Source organism: Triticum aestivum, chromosome 6B (genome assembly GCF_018294505.1).
Source record: "Triticum aestivum cultivar Chinese Spring chromosome 6B, IWGSC CS RefSeq v2.1, whole genome shotgun sequence".
NCBI lineage: Eukaryota > Viridiplantae > Streptophyta > Magnoliopsida > Poales > Poaceae > Triticum > Triticum aestivum.
Genome location: NC_057810.1, coordinates 375,523,622 through 375,544,932, shown reverse-complemented (window position 1 = coordinate 375,544,932; position 21,311 = coordinate 375,523,622).

The window sequence follows — 21,311 nt, the reverse complement described above, 5'->3', positions numbered from 1 at the left end:
CAAATCAGCAACATTAGTAGCATCATCGCTTTTATGACATGGTATAAAGTGTGCCATTTTCGAGAATCTATCCACGACAACAAATATGCTGTCCCTCCCCTTCTTTGTTCGAGGTAAACCTAAAACAAAGTCCATAGATATATCCTCCCAAGGAACACTAGGTACAAGCAAAGGCATATGTAAACCATGAGGATTGGGTTGTGACTTAGCTTTTTGACATGTAGTGTAGCGAGCAACAAAACACTCAACATCCCGTCTCATCTTTGGCCAAAAGAAATGTGTAGCAAGTAAATCCTCTGTCTTCTTCATGCCAAAGTGTCCCGTTAATCCTCCTCCATGCGCCTCCTGCAACAACAAAAGACGAACAGAGCTACCTGGAATCATAGCTTGTTAGCACGGAACACAAATCCATCATCAACGATGAACTTGTTCCATGTTCTTCCTTCTTTACAATTCTACAATACATCTTTAAAATCAACATCATGCACATATTGATCATTGATGGTCTCCAAACAAAATATTTTGAAGTCAAGTTGTGAAAGCATAGTATAGTGACGAGACAATGCATCAGCAATAACATTTTCTTTACCCTGCTTGTGTTTAATGACATAAGGGAAAGTCTCAATGAATTCAACCCATTTAGCATGTCTACGGTTCAATTTTGCTTGACTTTTAATGTGTTTCAAAGATTCATGATAAGAATGTATAACAAATTCTTTGGGCCATAAATAATGTTGCCATGTTTCTAAAGTCCGAACAAGAGCATATAATTCTTTATCATAAGTAGAATAATTCAGACTAGGCCCACTCAATTTTTTCAAAAAAGTATGCAACAGGTTTGCCATCTTGTAATAACACACCTCCTAATCCAGTTCCACTAGCATCACATTGAAGCTCAAAAGTCTTATTAAAATCAGGAAGTTGGAGTAAAGGAGCATGTGTCAACTTATCTTTCAATAATGTGGAAGATTCTTCCTGTGCGGTACCCCAAACAAAAGGCACATCCTTCTTTGTAAGCTCATTGAGAGGTGCAGCAATGGTGCTAAAATCTCTCACAAAACGCTTATAGAAACTAGCGAGTCCAAGAAAACTCCTCACATGTGTGACCGTTTTGGGCTGTGGCCAACTCTCAATAGCTTCAATCTTGGCTTTATCAATTTCAATTCCTTATGGAGTAACAACATAGCCAAGAAAAGATACTCCGTCGGTGCAAAACGTGCATTTCCCAAAGTTACCAAACAAACGTGCATCATGTAGAGCAATAAAAACAGCATGTAGATGTTCCAAATGTTCTTCCAAAGATTTGCTATAAATCAGTATATCATGAAAATAGACTACCAAAAATCGTCCAATGAAAGCACGTAAAACTTCATTCATTAATCTCATGAAAGTACTAGGTGCATTAGTTAACCCAAAAGGCATTACTAACCGACTCATATAAACCAAACTTAGTTTTAAATGTTGTTTTCCATTCATCTACCAATTACATACGAATTTGATGGTATCCACTACACAAATCAACTTTGGAGAATATTGTAGAGCCACTCAGTTCATCAAGCATATCATCTAACCTAGGAATAGGATAACGATAACAAATAATATTATTATTAATGCCTCTACAATCAACACACATACGTGACGTACCATCCTTTTTTGGCACTAGTATAATAGGAATAGCACAAGGACTAAGAGATTCACGTATATAACCTTTGTCGAGAAGCTCCTATACTTGACGCATAATCTCCTTCATCTCCTCTGGATTGGTACAGTATGGCACACGGTTTGGCAATGAAGCACCGTGAATTAAGTCAATCTATGCTCAATCCCTCGAATAGGTGGTAATCCCGGTGGCATGTCTTGTGGAAAGACATCAGCGAACTCCTGCAAAATGTGAGTGACAGCAGGAGGCAAAGAGGAAGACACATCCTCGAAGGAAAATAATGCCTCTTTCCACACAAAAGCATAGGAAACAGATTTGCTGAAATCTAGCTCATCAATATCAGATTTGATGGCAACTAACATGCACTTTTCAATTTAATTTCAGAAGCAACACTAGATGGTTTATTATTAGGCTTCATTTGTTGCTCAAATTCTGTTGCCACAATCTGATTTCCACTCTTATTTTTCTCTTGTTTTTCTTTATTAGCTCTATTAATATCATCTCTCAAAATGGAATTTGGAGACATAGGAAGCAAAGTAATATGTTTATCCTTATGAACCAAAGTATACTGATTGTTTCTACCATGGTGTAAAGAATTTTTATCAAATAGACATGGTGTACAAAGTAATAAGGAACATGCTTGCATATATACCACATCACAATCAACATAATCAGCATATGTAGAGATACTAAAATGCACACGAACAGTACATGTTACCTTAACATTGCCGCTATTGTTGAACCATTGGATGTAATAAGGATGTGGATGTGGTCTTGTGGTGAGAGATAGCTTCTCCAGCATCTCCATGCTAGCCAAGTTATTGCAACTCCCTCCACCAATGATGACATGGACAGAACATTCCTGCACAACTCCCTTTGTATGGAACAAATTATGCCTTTGATTTGGCTCAGCTTGTGTGACCTGCACACTCAAAATTTGAGCAACTAAACTTTCATATCTGTCAGCATCTTCAGCAGCCATGTATTGCTTCTCATGATCAGAATCATCTCCAGAGTGTTCTTCACTTGTAATAAGAGCCAGATCTCCTCATCATAGTCACTAGCGGACTCATACCCACCGTCATCAGTAGCAATCATCACACGCTGAGATTTGCATTCTCTCGCATAATGACCTCTTCCCTTACAACGATGACAAATAATATCACTTGTGTGCCCTGTTGATGCCATGGAAGAAGAAGAGCTCTGTGCAGGCCCGACAGGTGTGCTCTTGGCAGATACTGGTGGTTGTGCCTGCTTCTTGTATCATGGCTGGAGGTGGTAGGTGATGGAGGTGCTGATGTAGTGGAAGTAGATGATGCATGCGGTGTCCACGATGAAGATCGACCTGCAGAAAAGTTAGTTCACGCCAATGCGTGTCGATCCTGCACTTCACGTTCAACTTTACAAGCAAGATGGAATAAATGAGTGATATTATTATATTCCTTATACTCTAAAATGGCCCGAATCTCTTTATTTAATACACCCATAAAACATGCAAGCATAGCTTCGTTATCCTCAACAATACCACATCTAATCATACCAGTTTACAATTTGTGATAATATTCCTCTACAAAAAAATTTCCTTGTCTTAAACATTGCAATTTTTGAAGCAATTCACGTTGATAATATGGTGGAACCCAACGAGTATGCATAGCAATTTTCAAAGGAACTCAAGTAGCTGGAATAGGATATAATCTACAATGTTTAGACCAGCAAGCAGAAGCAAAGCTAGTGAATTCACAAACAACGGCAACAACACGCCTATCCTCGGGATATTGTAAGCATGTGAAACATTGTGCAGTTTCTAACTCCCTAGTAAGATAGACATCAGGAATGTATCGACCCTCAAATGGTGGAATATTCAATTTCAGTTTAGGAACATGGTAATAATCTCGTACCCGAGGTGCTGGTGCAGCCCTACCATTATGAATATAGGCATGAGGACGGTCTAGTGGTGGTGCTGGTGGTTGCACATAGTGCTGATTTGATCAACCTCATCCTCGTAACCGCCCTCGTGAATGTCCTCCTCATCGGCAACAGCAGGAGCCACAGAAGCAACAACAATAGGTGTAGCGGCAGCAGAATTTTGACCAGGCTCAAGGGGAATGTGAAGTGCTTGTCCAACTTGATTTGGAAGGCGACATTGTTGTTGTTGTTGTTGTTGTTGTTGTTGTTGTTGTTGTAGAGGTGCGACAGGTGCAGACGGCGGTGGTTGTGGAAGACATGCGAGCAATTCACTAAACTTGTTATCGAGCTTTGTTTCGAATGTCTACTCAATGCCATCTATCTTCTCCATGGCCTCTTCAAATCTGTTTAGTACATCTTGCACCTGTCCACTCATCATTTGCTGAAATTTATCATGTAGTTGTTTGTTTGTCATGTTCTCCCAATCAGTCTCATCAGCTTGTGATCCTGCCATGGTTAGCGGCGATAGAAACACACAAGAATATGATCCTACAAACTACTAGGAAGTGGTGGTGGTGGTGTGTCACAAATCCGTCAAGCAAATCTCAAATTCTTACTAGTTCTTACCCAGCAGCAGGTGGTGATTGGCAACTGTTGTAGTCAAAATTCTCAAAGCTTGGATAGAGCAATGGCCAGGGAGAGTCAAACGCACGATGTAGATATATTTGGAGCTGGGTAGGCTTATGATATGGTAACAAAAAGGGTCAGCAATAATCAATTCAGAGATGCAAAGTTGAGTAAACGCTCAACGATGGTACCGTGCTGGTCCTAGGCTAGACCATACTAGAGACGCAAGCCTAGAACACTAACAAAATCACGGCGCTGCACGTAAACAAGGGAGGATCACTCTCTGAATTTTCTTTTCATTTTTTTTGCACTTCTTTCCTCTTCTTTTTTTTGCTCCGCAACAATTGTTTTTTTGAAAAAGTGTACAAATAGTCTAAAAACTGCCTAGCTAGAATTTTCCAGACTTTTTTTTGAAACTGGAACAATTTTTCTACTGCAGGTAGCACATAATTTCGTGAGTCTTACTCTGTCACGACTCAGAGTATGGCATGCTCTAGAAATCGACAACAGAGTAATAAATACTGGAATCAGACTAGGACTGGTGGCGGATGGTGGAACTCGTACTGGTGGCGGAGTTGAATCTGGTGGAACTCGGACTGGTGGCGGATATATATTGCAGGTGGACTCGGATTGGCATGATGGCGGCAGATAGGTGGTAGCGTATATGGACTCAGATTGGCGGCGAATATGTGGTGGTGGTATAAGGCAGCGGCGATCATGATGATGCAATGGTGATATAGGGCAGCGGCAACGTGACAACCTGTGAATAGAACTCCAAACTCTAATGGACTAGACGCTAAGACCAGCAACTCAACACGACGATGCAGCCATAAATTCAACAAAACAAAACTCTAAAAAGATTATGCAACGGCTCAGATTGGTTTGGATATGATGAACTAACCCTAAATTTTTTTTGGATTTTTCATGGACTATGGGTATGAAGAACAGACTCGATCTACACTATGAAAAACTAGAAAATCTCACCGAGCAACTTCGAAATCTGATACCACTTGATAGAGGCAAAGGTATCCCGTCTTTCGATGAGTTGGTGGTTATCATTTTTTATGGAGTAGACTTTGACGATCCGACTATGAACGTGCAAGGACGTCGCGCCTTAGCAATCGCTAAACCAAGTCCAAGAGGTTATTGACCACACCGGAGCATGATCAACCTGACCAAGAGGGTCTATTTACTGCAAGCAAACAAAGAACAAGCAAGAAACTGAAATTGCAATCTGGATATTGCGAATAAAAGAGGAAAACTTTATTGATCAAGGTGGGGTTCTATGACGTCTCGGTCTGGTCGTTGAACACAAAAGATTTACATGAAGTTGCAGCTATGGAGAACTTTTAATCTAAACAAAACCCAAAGTCTAAACGACGCCCTAAGGGCTGTATATATAGAGGAATAGAGGGGAATTTCGTTGCCCTTGGGTAAGGGGTCCGAAGCCAACCCTATCTCTTATTTCCCCACACATGCGGACTCTAAAAACAGCCTATACTCTAGTATTTAGAAATTACATGGGTCTGGCCCAATAATAAGGCGGCACAACACTTATAATAGCCTCCGCACGAAATTTAGGAAGTGGCATATGTATATTTCATCCAAGCCTTCAACACTCATTATGGAGGCTTCGAAGTCCTGAAATCATCACTTGAAACTCCAGTCTTGTTTCCCTTGTGCATGCCATCATCTCCATGCTTGATCTTGCTCAAGTGATCATCCCTCTTGTCCATTCTAGGCCCTTCATTTGTAAGAAAAACAAATGTATCCAATTTAGGCAGCATCATATTCTCATGAACATTAGAATCATTACCAAGTAACGGAAGTACCTGATAATTTAATTGGCGTGCGCGAGTTCTAGTAATTGGTCCAGTATATGTAGCAGTAGGGGATGTGGGTGTAACAATGATATTGATGTCCTCATCACGAGGGCTTTGCTCATGAAGTCTCGACGTTGGGCTGCGTCAGCCCTTTGATGAAGCCACGCGTTGGGCCGCAGGCAGACGGGCCTAGGTACCCCCAGTCCCAAAGCCCCGACAAGTTAAAATAGAGCTATTTTCCTCTCTATCATTTCATTTCCAATGTAGATAAAGAAAGTTCTTCTCTTTGTTATTATATGCTTCATCAACTAGTCCCATTGTTAATGTTTAAGTGTTTTTGCAAACTAGGGTGCTTAATTTTTGTTGAACTTCACAAAAATAGAGATTGGAATGTCTCAAGGACCCTCCTCTTACTACCACTACACACTCATGTTCATCACTAGCAGAAGGTGTATCGGGGAGAAATGGGTCAATTTCCAGTATGAGGCCTGCTGTATGAGGAATCGCAGGGCCCATCTCGCCCAAGCAGCATGGCATACTGTGATACTAGTACTGTTGTAATATTTATTAAATGTATTGTATCGCAATCTTTTCCCATTAAGAAAATGAAGTTTCTTCTATTTATCAGTGTATGTTTCATCAATAAGTGGCACTATAATGTAATCACGCTTTTTCATTATCTGTGCAAACAGTGTTATTCAGCTACATTTTGGTGTAACTGCACAAATGTACGGATGGAACCAGCATATATGTAGAGTGTGAGGTGCCAATATCTAACGTAAACATTGCTTGGAAAAGCACAGATGCTCGGATGGTTCCTCAAGTTCTTGTCGACCCGCTGTAGAATATTTTAATCTACCGGTGTTTGGCATGCATTTTACATTTTTTAGGGCACACTTTACTTGTTTTAGTGTTGTAGCAAATCCTCTAATCAAATAGGAGTAGATTATGTTGGCACTTTTCTAGGGAGTACTCTTTTCTAAAAGAAGCACCAATCAATTTTTCTTTATTTGTACACATTGTCACAACTTTGTTTTTGGTCCAGAGCTATTTTAGGGTGATTGGCGTAGTACTCGGAGACTTGTAGTACTGCCCGGTACTAATTGTAAGCATGAGCAGAAGGAAAATTAGGTTAGTGCGGAGCTTACCTTAAACCCTATCGCCGTCGTTGAAACAAGGTAAGCGGAGGGGGAACCATGGAGAAACGTTGGGAAGCGGTGTCGCACCATCCGACCTCCTCGTGTGGTGGGAGAACGCATACTCATGTGGCTTCGGCTGGCACTACACCTTCACGAACGGCACACCATACTCGATCGATTCATTATCCTCTGGATGCTTGACCTTCGACCTATACGCCCACCACCTCCAGTTGACATTCACCTCCAGCGAATCTATCAGCTCCCTCGCCCAAAGGAGAAACTCGATGAACTTGAAGGACTGCGACATGACTGCTGCCGGGGAGTACATTGCCACCCTCATCACCGTCGTCTCACTCTTTCTCATGCAGTGCCACATGGCCGTCACCGTCCAAGAAATCTCCCACTCATTGTCAAACTAAGTAAGGATCTCCTTCAAGCTGACTAAATTCACCAGTCGCCACTGGCGATCTGCCAGATTCGCTGTCGCATCCTCTCCATAGAGTGCTTCTGAGGGGTCCGGTGTTGCCTTTGGAAGATGGGAGGAAAAACGGTGGTCTTGCAGTGGAGAAGAGGGAGAGGCGAGATGGTGGTTTTGCAATGGAGAAGATGGAGAGGAGAGGGGTGGTTTTGCAATGGAGAAGAGAGAGAGGCGAGACAATGGTGTTGGAATGGAGAAGATGGAGAGGAAAAGGGGTGGTTTTGCAATGGATAAGGGGAGAGGAGCATGCCACTGTGATTTAGGATTGGACGAGAGGGTCGGCACGCTATGACTAGATCAAAATCAAAATCAATTTACCCTTCAGTTAGGAAGCGACCCCACATTAACTAGTCTCCCTTGTATTCTGGGTCATATTTTGACCATGATTTTAACAAATAAATATATGTTATAAATTGCAAACATAATTTATTTTGCAAACCAAACAATACAATTTTTTATGATATGCATTCACATTTGCTTGTCAAATATAGTACGTGGTCTGTCGGGGAAACTGATCCACGAACACCTATGGGACCGGTGGACCGAGCCCCTTTCGGTTCGGCGGGGGGCGGAGGTCGCACGAAGAGCAGATCGAGGCGAAGCACACGAGCAGTTTACCCAGCTTCGGAGCTCTCCGGAGAGATAACACTCCTACTGCTGCTTGTCTGATTGTATTGTGTTCTTGCTCGAGAGCGCTGAGTGTTACAGTACACGTGAGCAGCTAACGAGGCCGAGCGTGAGTGTTTTTTGGCTTTGAACTCAGCCGCCCCCCTTTACGTTGAGCATGGGCCTCCTTTTATATGCTCAAGGGGTCACCGACAGGTGGCAACGTAAACAAGGGTAAAAACGTAAAAAGAGAGGTGGTTGGTACAGCTACCTGTACAGTGTATCCTACCTAACCCTGACGGCAGGGGACAAAGGCATTAAATGCCCGTCTGTGTCGCCCAAACAGTGCAAAAAGGGACCGTCAGGGGCGCCACCGCTTGCCACGATGGCAATCTTGTCAGCGTCGCATGCCACCGCGCACCACTGGCTGCACAGCCTCCCGCCACGCGCGCCCGGAAAGGCCCTCAGGGCGACACGTTGGTGGATGTGCTGGAGCATGGGTACAGAGTGGCCGCCTGCCGCGGCAAGCGCCTTGCCACGGCCGTCATCTTGTCGTGTCCGGAAGCTTGTCACTCACCGGGCCTTGCCGGGACGCGTGGTGCGTCGCGGCAAGTTCCTTGAGGTGCCTTGGTTGGTCTTCCCGGCAAGCTCCTCTTGCCGGGGCCTTGTCTTCTTGACTCGAATACTTTGTTCTTGAATGGCTCCAAAGGAACCACGAAGGGCCTTGGCGGTCACCCGGCAAGCCTTGCCGCGGGGTGCTGCGACTGCCCGTGCACAAGTTCGGGATACTAGGGTACCCCTATTCTAGTACACCGACAGGAGCCCCCGGGCCTGGGCCACACATGGTGCCGAGCGCTGTTGGGCCAGGCCCAAAACAGGGCACGGGCACACGCGGCCTGGGCCACACCGTACCCCACTCCGTATCCACCGCGCCGTCCCCCAACGGCACGCGTTGAATGCAGCATCGTGGGAGAGATCGTGGGTGGTTTCTTTATTCGGAAGGGCGAAACGTCCGCCCCCTCCCTCTTTATAAGCAGGGGAAACAGGGGCAGTTCGTCCCCCCTCGCTGGTTGCTACTTCATCTTCACAAATCCCTGCCGCTCCCCCCTTCTTCTCGAAGCCGAGAGAGAGCAGCGCTCCGCCCCCCATTGCCACCAGCATCACCAACGCCGCCGATCTCCCCCACCACCTCCGCCATGGCTCCAAAGGCCGACAAGGGGAAGGGCGTGAAGTCGGCCGAGGCGCAGCGGCTCGCGGCGCTGCGGAAGGAGCGGGCCATCTTCCCCCCTCAGCTTGACGCAAAGGAGCTGAGGGAGTACTACTACCTCTCTTGGTCGACGGAGACGCGAGCGCATCCGCGCACGAGTGTACTCTCGGCCACTACTTCGAGACTGGCTCCGACCGGGTATCCCTTCTTCACACTATTCTTCTACTGCGGGCTCTGCCTGCCCTTTTCTGAATTCTTTTGCGACATTATGAACACCTACGGGTTCCGCCTCCTTGACTTCACCCCCAACGCCATTCTGGCCATGGCAGTTTTCGCACATTTGTGCGAAAACTTTGTCGGAGTCCACCCAAATGTACCCCTCTTCCGCCATTTCTTTATGCCCCGGGTTGAGAGAGGAGAGCCCCTTGCCGGCAGGATTGCTTGGATCTCGAGAGTCGGCAAGAAGGAAGCATATCTGGAGGGTGAGCTTCGCAGCAAGTGGGAGGAGTGGAGAGCAGAGTGGTGCTGGATCGTTGAGGAGAATCCGCAGCCGTTTACTGCCCTGCGACAAGCCCCAATAGCGCACGGCAATGATTGGAGCAATGTGGCCCCGGAAGACGGCAGGCTTAGAATTGCCATCACCCGGATCCTTCGCCTTAGGCTTGCCGGGCTCACCGTAGGCGCTGTCGGCGCAGATTTCCTTCGCCGTTGCATCGCCCCCCTGCAGGAGAGGGGGAGACCTGCCTGGGAGTTCAAGAACTCGGCGGATATCATGAGGCTGCGCCCAGGCCTCAACTTCAACTTCACCGTCCTGGAGCTGGATGCGATGCTCCTAGAGTTGTTCAAACGCGATCCCCAGCACCCCTTCACGCTGTCGAGGAGCGTTGTTCCGCTGTGCAACAATTCTTCGCTCGATCGGATCCGCGCAATGATGCCGTTGTGCGACTCGCATGGAATCGCTCCAACTTGGCAAGAACCTGCGGATGACGTCGTGCGGGCGTTCTTCGATGACTTGGTAGAAGTGTCGGTCCGCGCCGACGAACAGAAGAGCCTCACCCGTGACACTACCGACGCGGAGCTGCAGCGCATCGCCACTAGGACGGAAGAGGCTGCGGCAGCAGCTACCACGGGTGCGTTCGGGTTCACCGTGGAGGAGGCATAGGCGGCAGAGGCGGCAAGCCTTGCCGAGCGCGAGGAGTTTGTCGGCGAGGAAGAGCTTGCCGGTCCTGAAGACGAGCCGAGCGAGCCCGGCGAGGGAGATCTTGTCGGGCCTGAATCTTCAGATACCGTGCTGCAAGTGGAGCCCCCAGCTACACCAAGAAGGCGTCTCCGCAGGGCCGGGGACGTAGCGGGGCGACAAACCAGCCAACAGCCGCCGAGCCGTGCGACACGCTCTACCGCGACAAGTACTGTTGCTGCGGGAGCGCCTCCCGCTGCTGCGGCAACTGGAGCGGGATCTTCCCGGTCCACCGCTATCGCCCCTGCCAAGCGGGCAAGGGAACCTACTCCTCCGCCTCGCCGCACCGGAGAGGAGCCGGACTTCGACCTCTCCGCGCTCAGCTCCGACGAGGAAGAGGAAGAGTAAGTTTCTTTGGTGCTCTCGTAGTTCTTCAATTCCTGCTATTTTTGTCTTGTATCTGACTTGCTTCAATCTGAACCTATTCGTTTTTAGGACGCTGGCCCAGAGAGCGGCGAAGAGAGCCAAGGCCCCGGTGATTGTCATTGAGGATGATCCCACCGTGTCTGCAGGGGGTGTGTCTGAGACCACCTTGACGGACCCGGCAACTACTCCCCAAAGCAGCCCCCAGCGCAGCCCCCAGCGTAAGTTCATAACTTACTTCCTGTTGTCAGGCGCTCATGAGTGCTTTTTTCTTTGCTGATATCTTGACTGTTGGATTTGTGTAGGAGCAGAGCAGCCTCACCAGGAGGGCCTGGAGGCCGCTCCCGAAGCGCCATCTGGTTCAACTATGCCGCCAAGGGAGGATCCCCCGGCAAGGGAGCGTTCTCCGGCAAGGGAGAATTCTCCGGCAAGGGGCAGTTCTCCGGCAAGGGACAACACCAGCGACCCTGCGGTGGTTGAGACCGCAACTGCAGATCTTGGTACAGGTAATCCACTTGTCTAAAAACTTCCCTTGGGTTCTTCTTCTTATGATTTTCTCTTTGAGTGTTTGCTTGACTCTCCTCCTTCTTCCGTGCGTCAGATCCACCTGCCGCGGAGCCAATGGAAACCAAGGCCGCCGGCGAGGAGAACGTGCGCAGCAACGCCGACGACGCTGCTGCCACCGAAGGAGAAGCCGGCGCTGACGAGCCCGCCGGAGAAGAGGCCGCCAAGGCTGCCACCGCAGAAGCTGGCGAGGGATCTGGCGATCGCACTGATGGCCTCGAGGCCGCAGGAGCGACAGGCGCTACACCGACCGCCGATCCCTCCGCCGCTGCTGCAGCGCCGGGCTCCGAAGAGTCCCAGCCCGGCGCCTACTTGAAGGCCGGCGATGGCATCTTCATCAAGCTTCCCTGGGCATCAAGCTCCAGGGCACCGGTCGAAGGAGAAACTTTGGATGGAGAAGTGCTCGCCTCTGCTGGGCTGACGCTAGTCGACGCGCCAAGCAGCAGAGACAAGCCTGAGGAGGAGCGGTTGCTGCGGAAGTTGATGTTGCTCTACCGCGCCCGACAAGCCAAGCTGGCTTCCCGGGAAGCACTTGTGGCGAGGGCGGGAGTTGACATCAAGAAACGCACGGAGGAGCTCCGGGATCTCAGGCAGGAGGCTCTCCGGAGCTTGGCAGAGGAGCGGGAGCAAGTCGCCGAGGAGAGGAAAGCCTTCCTCCTCGCGAAGGCTGAGGTTGAAGAGCAGCAGCGGCTTGCCGCCGAGAAGCTGTTTGCGCGGGAAGGAGAGTTGGCGCAGCGCAAGGTCAATCTTGATAGCCACGAGGAGGAGCTCGCCGCGCGCGAGCAAGCAATTGGCGGGGCTCTCAAGGAAGCAAAGGATGCTGCCGCATCTGCAGAGGCCGCCAAGAAGGAGCTAGAGATGAGGGTGACATAGCTGGAGGCCAATCTCAAGACGAGCGGCGAGGAGCTTGCCACGCTCAGGCACGAGCGCGAGAAGGATGCTGCCGCTCATGGTGAGTTGCAGGGTCTTCTCACTGAGAGGGGCAAGGAGCTCAGCGCCGCCAAGGACTCCAACGCGGATCTCGAGCTGAAGCTAGCCACGCTGATTCAGACTCTGGAAGGCGCCAGGGAGCGGGAGGTGACCTTGGCGGAGAAGATCAAGGCCGACGAGGAGCTGCTGTCAAGCATTGCCGTCACCCAGAACGCATTCAGGGAGACTGTGGAGCACTGGACCGAGGGTCTGGTGAACATCGCCGCAGTCATCGACGGGGAGCTGGCGCAGCTGGGGATGGAAGACCTCGGGTATTCTTCCGATGAGCGCCTCCAGCCCAGCGCCAAGCTCAGCTTATTCTTCAAAGGCGTGGCGACGGCCCTCCAGCGACTCCGGGAGAAGATCCCAAAGCAGCGGGCCGACGAGTCACGCAAGATCTGTGCCGGAGCTCTTCAGAAGGTGCTGATGAAGGTGGCCTTCCGCAACCCAGGCCTCAACTTGACCAACGTCCTCAAGTCCCTGCCGCCGGATGCTGATTTGGAAGCGCTCAAGGCCCTTGTCGCACCCATTGTGGACAAGGTGAGCGGGATCAAGAGGGTTGAGGGCGATCGCGTAGATTAGGCCGCCCGTTTTTTCTTTTTCTTGTCGCTGCTAGTCATGTTATAAAAACAATCTATTAGAGCTGCGACAAGCTATCTTGTAATATAACTCTATTTTGGGTAATGATCGCTATGTTATTTCCTTTACTTGAATCCTTCCTTTGTATGTTTTTACCCTACGCTTTTAGGGAACTTGCCGGCGCAGGCACCCGAGCCGCGAGCGGTGAGTGCGGGACGTCAGCAGCCTGCTGGCGGTGCCGCTTCCGGCAAGAAACCTTGTCGCGACTAGTTGCAGCACACTTAAGTTGTTGAGCAGACTCGAAACAAAGTAAGGGCGCAACTAGCTACGAGTTGGTTCCTCCGCGCATAGGTTTTCCATACAAAGCACGGTCGTTCGAGGAAGATAACTTAAAAATTAAAACTAATTGCTCAAGCTTTGGCAACTTAGCTTTTCTGTCGTTTGCTTCCCGGCAAGGCGAAACTTCCTTAAACGACGCCTGGTCCATACCATTATCTTCTCCTGCCCCCCCCCCCCCGGTGAACTTGTGCGCGAGGGAACCTTCCTTTCCTTTATTGAGAAAAAGAAAGAAGGGAAAATAATGATATGGAGCCTTATGGCTCGTTATTGCTTACCGGGGGCAGGTGCTGCACAAAGTGTCAGATAACGTATGCAAGAAAGAATATAATGCATGAAATTTGACAAGATGTGTGGAGCACACGAGCTTTACTTATACACGGGATCTGCGCCCGGCTTTGTACAAAGGATTACATGCAACATCGGCAAGACTTGTACAAAAGGTGGTTGCCGGAATAGGTTCCGGCAACCGCGCCCTACGGGTAAAACTTACGAAGATGCTCAATGTTCCAGGAGTTGCTCACCGGAATGCCATCTTCGGTCTCAAGGCGGACAGCGCCAGGCCTAGTGACTCGTTTCACCCGGTAAGGGCCTTCCCACTTTGGCGTCAACTTGTTGGAATTCTTGGCGGACTGAACGCGCCGAAGAACAAGGTCGCCTTCCTCGAAGCTTCTGGCATTAACTTTGTGGCTATGGTAGCGGCGCAAAGCTTGCTGGTATCGAGCAGCTCGTACAGCAGCCTGAAGACGGTCCTCCTCAAGGAGCAGTGCGTCATCTTGTCGTAGCTGCTCTTGCTCAAGCTCATCATAAGCGAGCACTCGAGGTGACCCGTATACGAGTTCCGTGGGGAGAACTACCTCTGCTCCATATACTAGAGCGAAAGGTGTCTGGCCAGTGGCTCGATTTGGCGTCGTTCTGATCGACCAAAGAACCACAGGCAGCTCCTCGATCTAGTTCCTTCTGCACTTGCACAGCCTATCGAAAGTTCTGGTCTTGAGCCCGCACAGCACTTCAGTGTTTGCCCTTTCTGCTTGACCATTGCTTCTCGGATGAGCAATAGAAGCAAAGCAGACCTTGGCGCCAAGATCTTGGACGTACTGCATGAAGGTGCGGCTCGTGAATTGCGTGCCGTTGTCGGTGATGATCCTATTAGGGATCCCGAAACGGCAAACAATTGACCTAAAGAACTTGACTGCTGACTGTGCTGTCACCTTTCTCACTGGTTCCACTTCCGGCCACTTTGTGAACTTGTCGATTGCAACGTACAAGTACTCAAAGCCCCCGATAGCTCGGGGAAAGGGGCCGAGGATGTCGAGCCCCTAGACCGAAAATGGCCAGGATAAAGGGATCGTCTGGAGAGCTTGAGCTGGCTGGTGTATCTGCTTGGAATGGAACTGGCACGCTTCGCACTTGGTTACTTGTGCAGTTGCATCCTGGAGGGCTGTCGGCCAAAAGAAACCTTGCTGGAACGCTTTGCCGGCAAGTGCTCTTGCGCCAGTGTGGTGACCACATATGCCTCCATGTATCTCTGCCAACAGCTCTTGTCCGTCTTCCCGGCGAATACACTTCAATTTCACACCGTTGAGTCTTCTTCTGTACAGTGTGTTGTCGACAAACTGGTACTTGACTGCCGGGCTACTCTTTCCGCTTCTTCTTGCCCTTCGGGAAGTTCTCCTGTCTGAAGGAAGTGGACAATCTGCTGTGCCCATGCTGGAGCTTGTGGCTCGACAACAAGGACTAAAGGCACATCTGCTGCTGCGGGAACATCTGCTTCTACGGCAAGAACCTGAGGCTCAGCCGGAGCTTGATGTTCCCCGGCCAGCTTGCCGGAGCAAAACTTGTCGGGAGCGTCTGCTTCAACGGAACAAACCGTAAGGCTTGCCGGAGCAGACTGCTCCTCAGCACTCTTGGCGTTGATCTTGGCGACCTTCTTGGCGGCGGCTTCGGGGAGCTCTACCGAAAAATAATCACCGGAAATCAACTTCCTCTTCTTGTTCTGTCCAGTTGATGGCGTTACAGACGGCTGAGTTAGCTTGAGCACAAAAATCCCTGGTTCCACAGGTAACTTAAGTGCGGCGCACTTTGACAGACCATCGGCAATGTCGTTCTGAGCTCTCGGAACATGTTCCATTTGCAGGCCGTCAAAGTGCTCTCCTAGCTTTCTCACTTCATCAACGTAGGCTTCCATCAACGGGCTCTGATAATTCTTGTTTACTTGGCGGACGACAAGCTGTGAGTCACCCCTGACAATGAGCTTCTTGATCCCAAGGTCTGCTGCGATCCTGAGACCGGCAAGCAAGCCTTCATACTCTGCAGTATTGTTCGTTGCTTGCTCCTTGGGAAAGTGCATCTGGACTACGTACTTGAGGTGCTCTCCGGTGGGTGCGACAAGCAGCACACCTGCACCGGCGCCTTGCAGCGAGAAGGCACCGTCAAAGTACATCAACCACTCTTTGCTCGCCTCCTTAACGGGGATGCTCGTTTCTGGAATTTCTTCATCTTGTGTTGGTGTCCATTCTGCTATGAACTCCGCCAATGCTCTGCTTTGGATAGTTGAAGTGCTCTCAAACTTTAGACCAAAGCTTGACAGTTCCAGTGCCCACTCGACAATCCTGCCTGTTGCTTCTGGATTTTGCAGTATCCTCTTCAGCGGAAAATGAGTGACCACTGTGATCTCATGTGCTTGGAAGTAATGGCGCAGCTTTCTCCAGGCCATGAGAAGGCCGAAAAGCAACTTCTACACACCAGAGTATCTTGACCTAGCTCCCTGTAGAAGGGAATTGACGAAGTAAACTGGGCGCTGCACCATCCTTTTCTGCATCTTCTCACACTCCTGCGCAGATCCATTCTTGTCGGGACCAGAGCTTGCCGGCGAAGCCCCCTGCTTATTGCTGGATGCATCTGCCGTGGTTGCTGGCTCATCATCTGCCTCCCTCTCCGCCACTAACGCAGCACTAACCACTTGATTGGTTGCCGCTATATATATCAGCAACTTCTCTTGTGGCTTAGGTGCGACAAGTGTTGAAGTGGAGGACAGGTATCTCTTCAAGTCCTGCAACGTAGCCTCCGCCTCTGGAGTCCATTTCATTGGACCTACCTTTTTCAATATTTTGAAAAATGGCAGGGCGCGCTCAGCAGATCTAGAGATAAACCTGCTGAGAGCAGCCACACAACCGGCAAGCCTTCGAACATCCTTGACGCGCTTTGGTGCTTCAATCTGCTCAATGGCCTTGATCTTGTTGGGGTTGGCTTCAATTCCCCTCTGAGACACGAAGAACCCGAGAAGCTTGCCGGAGGGGACTCCAAACACACACTTCTCAGGGTTCATCTTGAGGTTGATCTTGCGCAGATTTGCAAATGTCTCGTCTAAATTTTGAATCAGGGTCGCCCTATCCTTGCTCTTGACCACTATGTCATCCATGTAGGCTTCCACATTTCTGTGCATTTGCGGCTCAAAAGCATGGTGGACTACCCTTGCGAATGTTGAACCGGCATTCTTCAAACCGAAAGGCATCCATACAAAACAGTACGTGCCACACGGGGTGATGAATGCGATCTTCTCCTCATCCTCTTCTGCCATGAAGATCTGATGGTATCCTGAGTATGCATCAAGAAATGAAAGCAAATCACATCCGGCCGTGGAGTCAACAATCTGATCGATGCACGGAAAGGAAAATGGGTCTTTGGGACAAGCTTTATTGACATCAGTGAAGTTGATACAGAGCCTCCATTTTCCGTTAGCCTTGCACACGACTACAGGATTGGCCAACCACGTAGGATGGAGCACTCCTCTGACAAGGCCTGCTGCTTCCAATTTCTTGATTTCTTCTGCGATGAATCCTTGGCGCTCCACTGCCTGCTTCCTGACTTTCTGCTTGACGGGCCGCGCATGAGGACAGACGGCCAGGTGGTGCTCGATTACTTCCCTGGGAACACCGGGGATGTCAGACGGTTGCCATGCAAACACGTCGACATTCGCCCGCAGGAAAGCAACGAGCGCGCTTTCCTATTTAGGGTCGAGAGTGGCACTAATGGTGAAGGTACCACCAGTGCCGTGCTCCTTGGCGGACACCTTCTTGGTCTCTGGTGGAGCTGCCATTGCCTTCTTACACTTGCCGGCGGAGCTCGATGGTGCGTCCTCGACGGGGGAGCGTGTCGCACGGCTCGGCGGCTGTTGGCTCGTCTGCCGCCCCGCTGCGTCCCCGGCCTTGCGGAGACGCCATAAGATGTCGGGGAAACTGATCCACGAACACCTATGGGACCGGCGGACCGAGCCCCTTTCAGTTCGGCGGGGGGCGGAGGTCGCACGAAGAGCGGATCGAGGCGAAGCACACGACCAGTTTACCCAGCTTCGGAGCTCTCCGAAGAGATAACACTCCTACTGCTGCTTGTCTGATTGTATTGTGTTCTTGCTCGAGAGCGCTGAGTGTTACAGTACACGTGAGTAGCTAACGAGGCCGAGCGTGAGTGTTTTCTGGCTTTGAACTCAGCCGACCCCCTTTACGTTGCGCATGTGCCTCCTTTTATATGCTCAAGGGGTCACCGACAGGTGGCAACGTAAACAAGGGTAAAAACGTAAAAAGAGAGGTGGTTGGTACAGCTACCTGTACAGTGTATCCTACCTAACCCTGACGGCAGGGGAAAAAGGCATTAAATGCCCATCTGTGTCGCCCAAACAGTGCAAAAAGGGACCGTCAGGGGCGCCACCGCTTGCCACGATGGCAATCTTGTCAGCGTCGCATGCCACCGCGCACCGCTGGCTGCACAGCCTCCCGCCACGCGCGCCCGGAAAGGCCCTCAGGACGACACGTTGGTGGATGTGTTGGAGCATGGGTACAGAGTGGCCACCTGCCGTGGCAAGCGCCTTGCCTCGGCCGTCGTCTTGTCGCCTCCGGAAGCTTGTCGCTCACCGGGCCTTGCCGGGACGCGTGGTGCGTCGCGGCAAGTTCCTTGAGTTGCCTTGGTTGGTCTTCCCGGCAAGCTCCTCTTGCCGGGGCCTTGTCTTCTTGACTCGAATACTTTGTTCTTGAATGGCTCCAAAGGAACCATGGAGGGCCTTGGCGGTGTCACATCCCTAGTTCTGGTATGCACTGAGCTAGCTAGTCATGTGTTGCATCATGTTTAAATTCAAATGAAACTTGAATTGAGGAATTTTCAAAAGCCTCAGAAAACCTCTAAAAATAACCAACATTTAATTCTTCTCAAATGAATCCAAGAAAATGTTCCTGTTATTCTATAGAAATATTGGTAAGAGGTAAAATTCAAACCAATATTTTTGGAGTCACAGAAATATTTGTTTTGGCCATTTGAATTAATTCAATAACTATTTGCATTGGATTTATATTTTATATATAATTAATATATGTCCAATAATTCTGGAACATTTTATGTGGTTTGGTATATTTTAGTTCTAGCCACATAATTATTTTCAGGATTTTATAAAATGGTTTAGTATTTTTACTAAACCAAAACAAAACAGAACAAAATAGAAAACAGAAATATAAAACAGAAAGCAGAGAGAGAGAAGGAATCTCACCTGGGCTTACCTGGCGGCCCAAGTGGCCGGCCCAGCCCACCACCACAGCCTCCCTGTCGTCTTCCTCCCTGGACAGAAGGACGAGCGCGTGCCCGCCGCGCGCTGGCCACGCGCCTCGCCAGCTCCTGCTTACCGCTCTCCCCCGACGCTCGGGACGCCCTGGACGTCGACACGCGGCCTCCCCGACCGCCCCTCACTCTCTCCCGAGCTCTCCCCCTCCTCTGTTTCTCTCTCCCTCTCGTGCCGAGCGCAGCCGTCGCCACCGACGCTGTTCGCCGCGGCCACCGGCCACCCCTCGCCTCGCCGATGCCTCCAGAAGAACCGCCGCGCCTTCTTCTTCGTCTCCACCAACCCATGTGACGCCGGAAGCCTCGGAGCGCCGTCCCCGACGTCTTCTTCCTCCTCGGGCCACCGAGATCGCCGGCGACCTCCCGTCGTCACCAGCCCCTCCCCGAGCCCGCCGTTCGCCTCGTCGCCACCGCAGTGAGCTCCTGCCCCTGTTCCCCTTCTCCGCTCCCTCTCTCGCACGCCGTAGCTGCTGCACCGAGCTCACCCGCACCCGCCGCCGCTTGTGCTCACCGCCGGCGTGACTCCGGCCACGCAACGGCTCAGTCGACCCGTCCATCTTGTTCACCGCATCACGTAGGCCACCATTAGTGCCTCAGCTCGCTTGCTCGCACACCGCAACGCTGCCCGCACCCACGCCCGAACTCCGGCGGCCGCAACCGAGCTCGCCGCCGTCGATGCAGGTCGCCCCCGGCATAACTGACTGCACCACTCGACGCGCTGGATCACCAGCTGCCCGTAGGTGGTCTCCTCCCTCCGTTTGGACGCCGGAGCGCGAAACCCGCAGCTCCTCCGCCGTGTTTGACCCCGCCGGCGGCTAAACGCCGGTGGGTTTGACCCACTTTGACCACGGCGGGACCCCCCCTGTGTCCATGACATGTGGGGCCGACCTGTCAATTAGGCTAGGATTAGTGTTAACTAAATATTAGTTAGTTTAATAGACACTGACAATGGGCCCCAGGCCACTAACTAAATTAGATTAGTTAGGTTAGTCACTGACGGATGGGACCCACAGGTCAGGTTTGACCCGAGCCGGCCCCTGTTGACTTGCTGACGTCATGCCAACGTCATGCTGTGTTTTCTGGATTTAATTTAATTCTGAAATTCCAGAAAATGCCTATGACTTCTAAAAATCATAGAAAATTAACCGTAACTCCAAATGAAATAAATTATATATGAAAAATTATCAGAAAAATTCAAGGAATCCATCTGTACCATTTTCATGCATGTTAGAACAACTTATAGCTGCTGTTTAGCACAAATCATATAAAGGGCATTTAAATATCCACATATGGAGTTTGAATTTGAATCTTGGATTCAAACCAACTTCATTTAATCTGTTGCTAGTTGCATTAGCCCAAAACACATTCATATTGCCATGTCATGATCATGCATCATATTCTGCATTGCATTGATTGTGTTCCCTTCTGTGTTGCCGGTATTTGTCCCCTCTCGATAGACGTGATACCGATGATGTGATCGTTGACACTAATGAAGACGCAATGTTATCTTCAGAAGTGCCAGGCAAGCAAACCCCCCCCCCCCCTTGTTCATTCCGATACAATCCTACTCTCTCGCTCCTGCTCTCTTTTACTGCATTAGGACAACAACGATTCAACTGTTACTTGCTGCGGTAGCTGAACCCCTTTATCCTCTGCATGACCTGTCATTCCACAGTAATTAGATGAAACCCACTAGCATGAGTAGGAGTTGTTTGAGCCCTGTTGTGCCTACTCATTCATGTTTGTTTGTCATGCCTGCTACTGCTTAGAGTTGAGTCAGGTCTGATTCATCGGGGATGAATCAGAGGCGTGTGAACATGTCCTACTGTGTGTGAGCTAAGTGTATGAATACGATTTGGTAAAGGTAGCGGTGAGAGGCCATGTAGGAGTACATGGTGGGTTGTCTCATTGCAGCCGTCCTCAGGAACTGAGTTCTGTGTTTGTGATCCATGATTCAGCTACTACCACGCATTGGGCCCGAAACCAATGGACCCTCTCGGCTTCTTGATCACCCTTGTCCTCTGTCCAGGAGTTGCAAGTAGTTTCTGGTGTTTGTAGTATGCTGGAGGCCGTGCGCAGCGCTGACCGTAGGGGTGGGCTGTGATGCGGTAGGCACGTGGCCGGGTAAACCGGGCGCCCGTTTGGTGTCACGGAACCCTGTTCACATCGTTTGGGGCTGTGAGCGAAACTCCGGCCGGATCTCCTCATGGATGG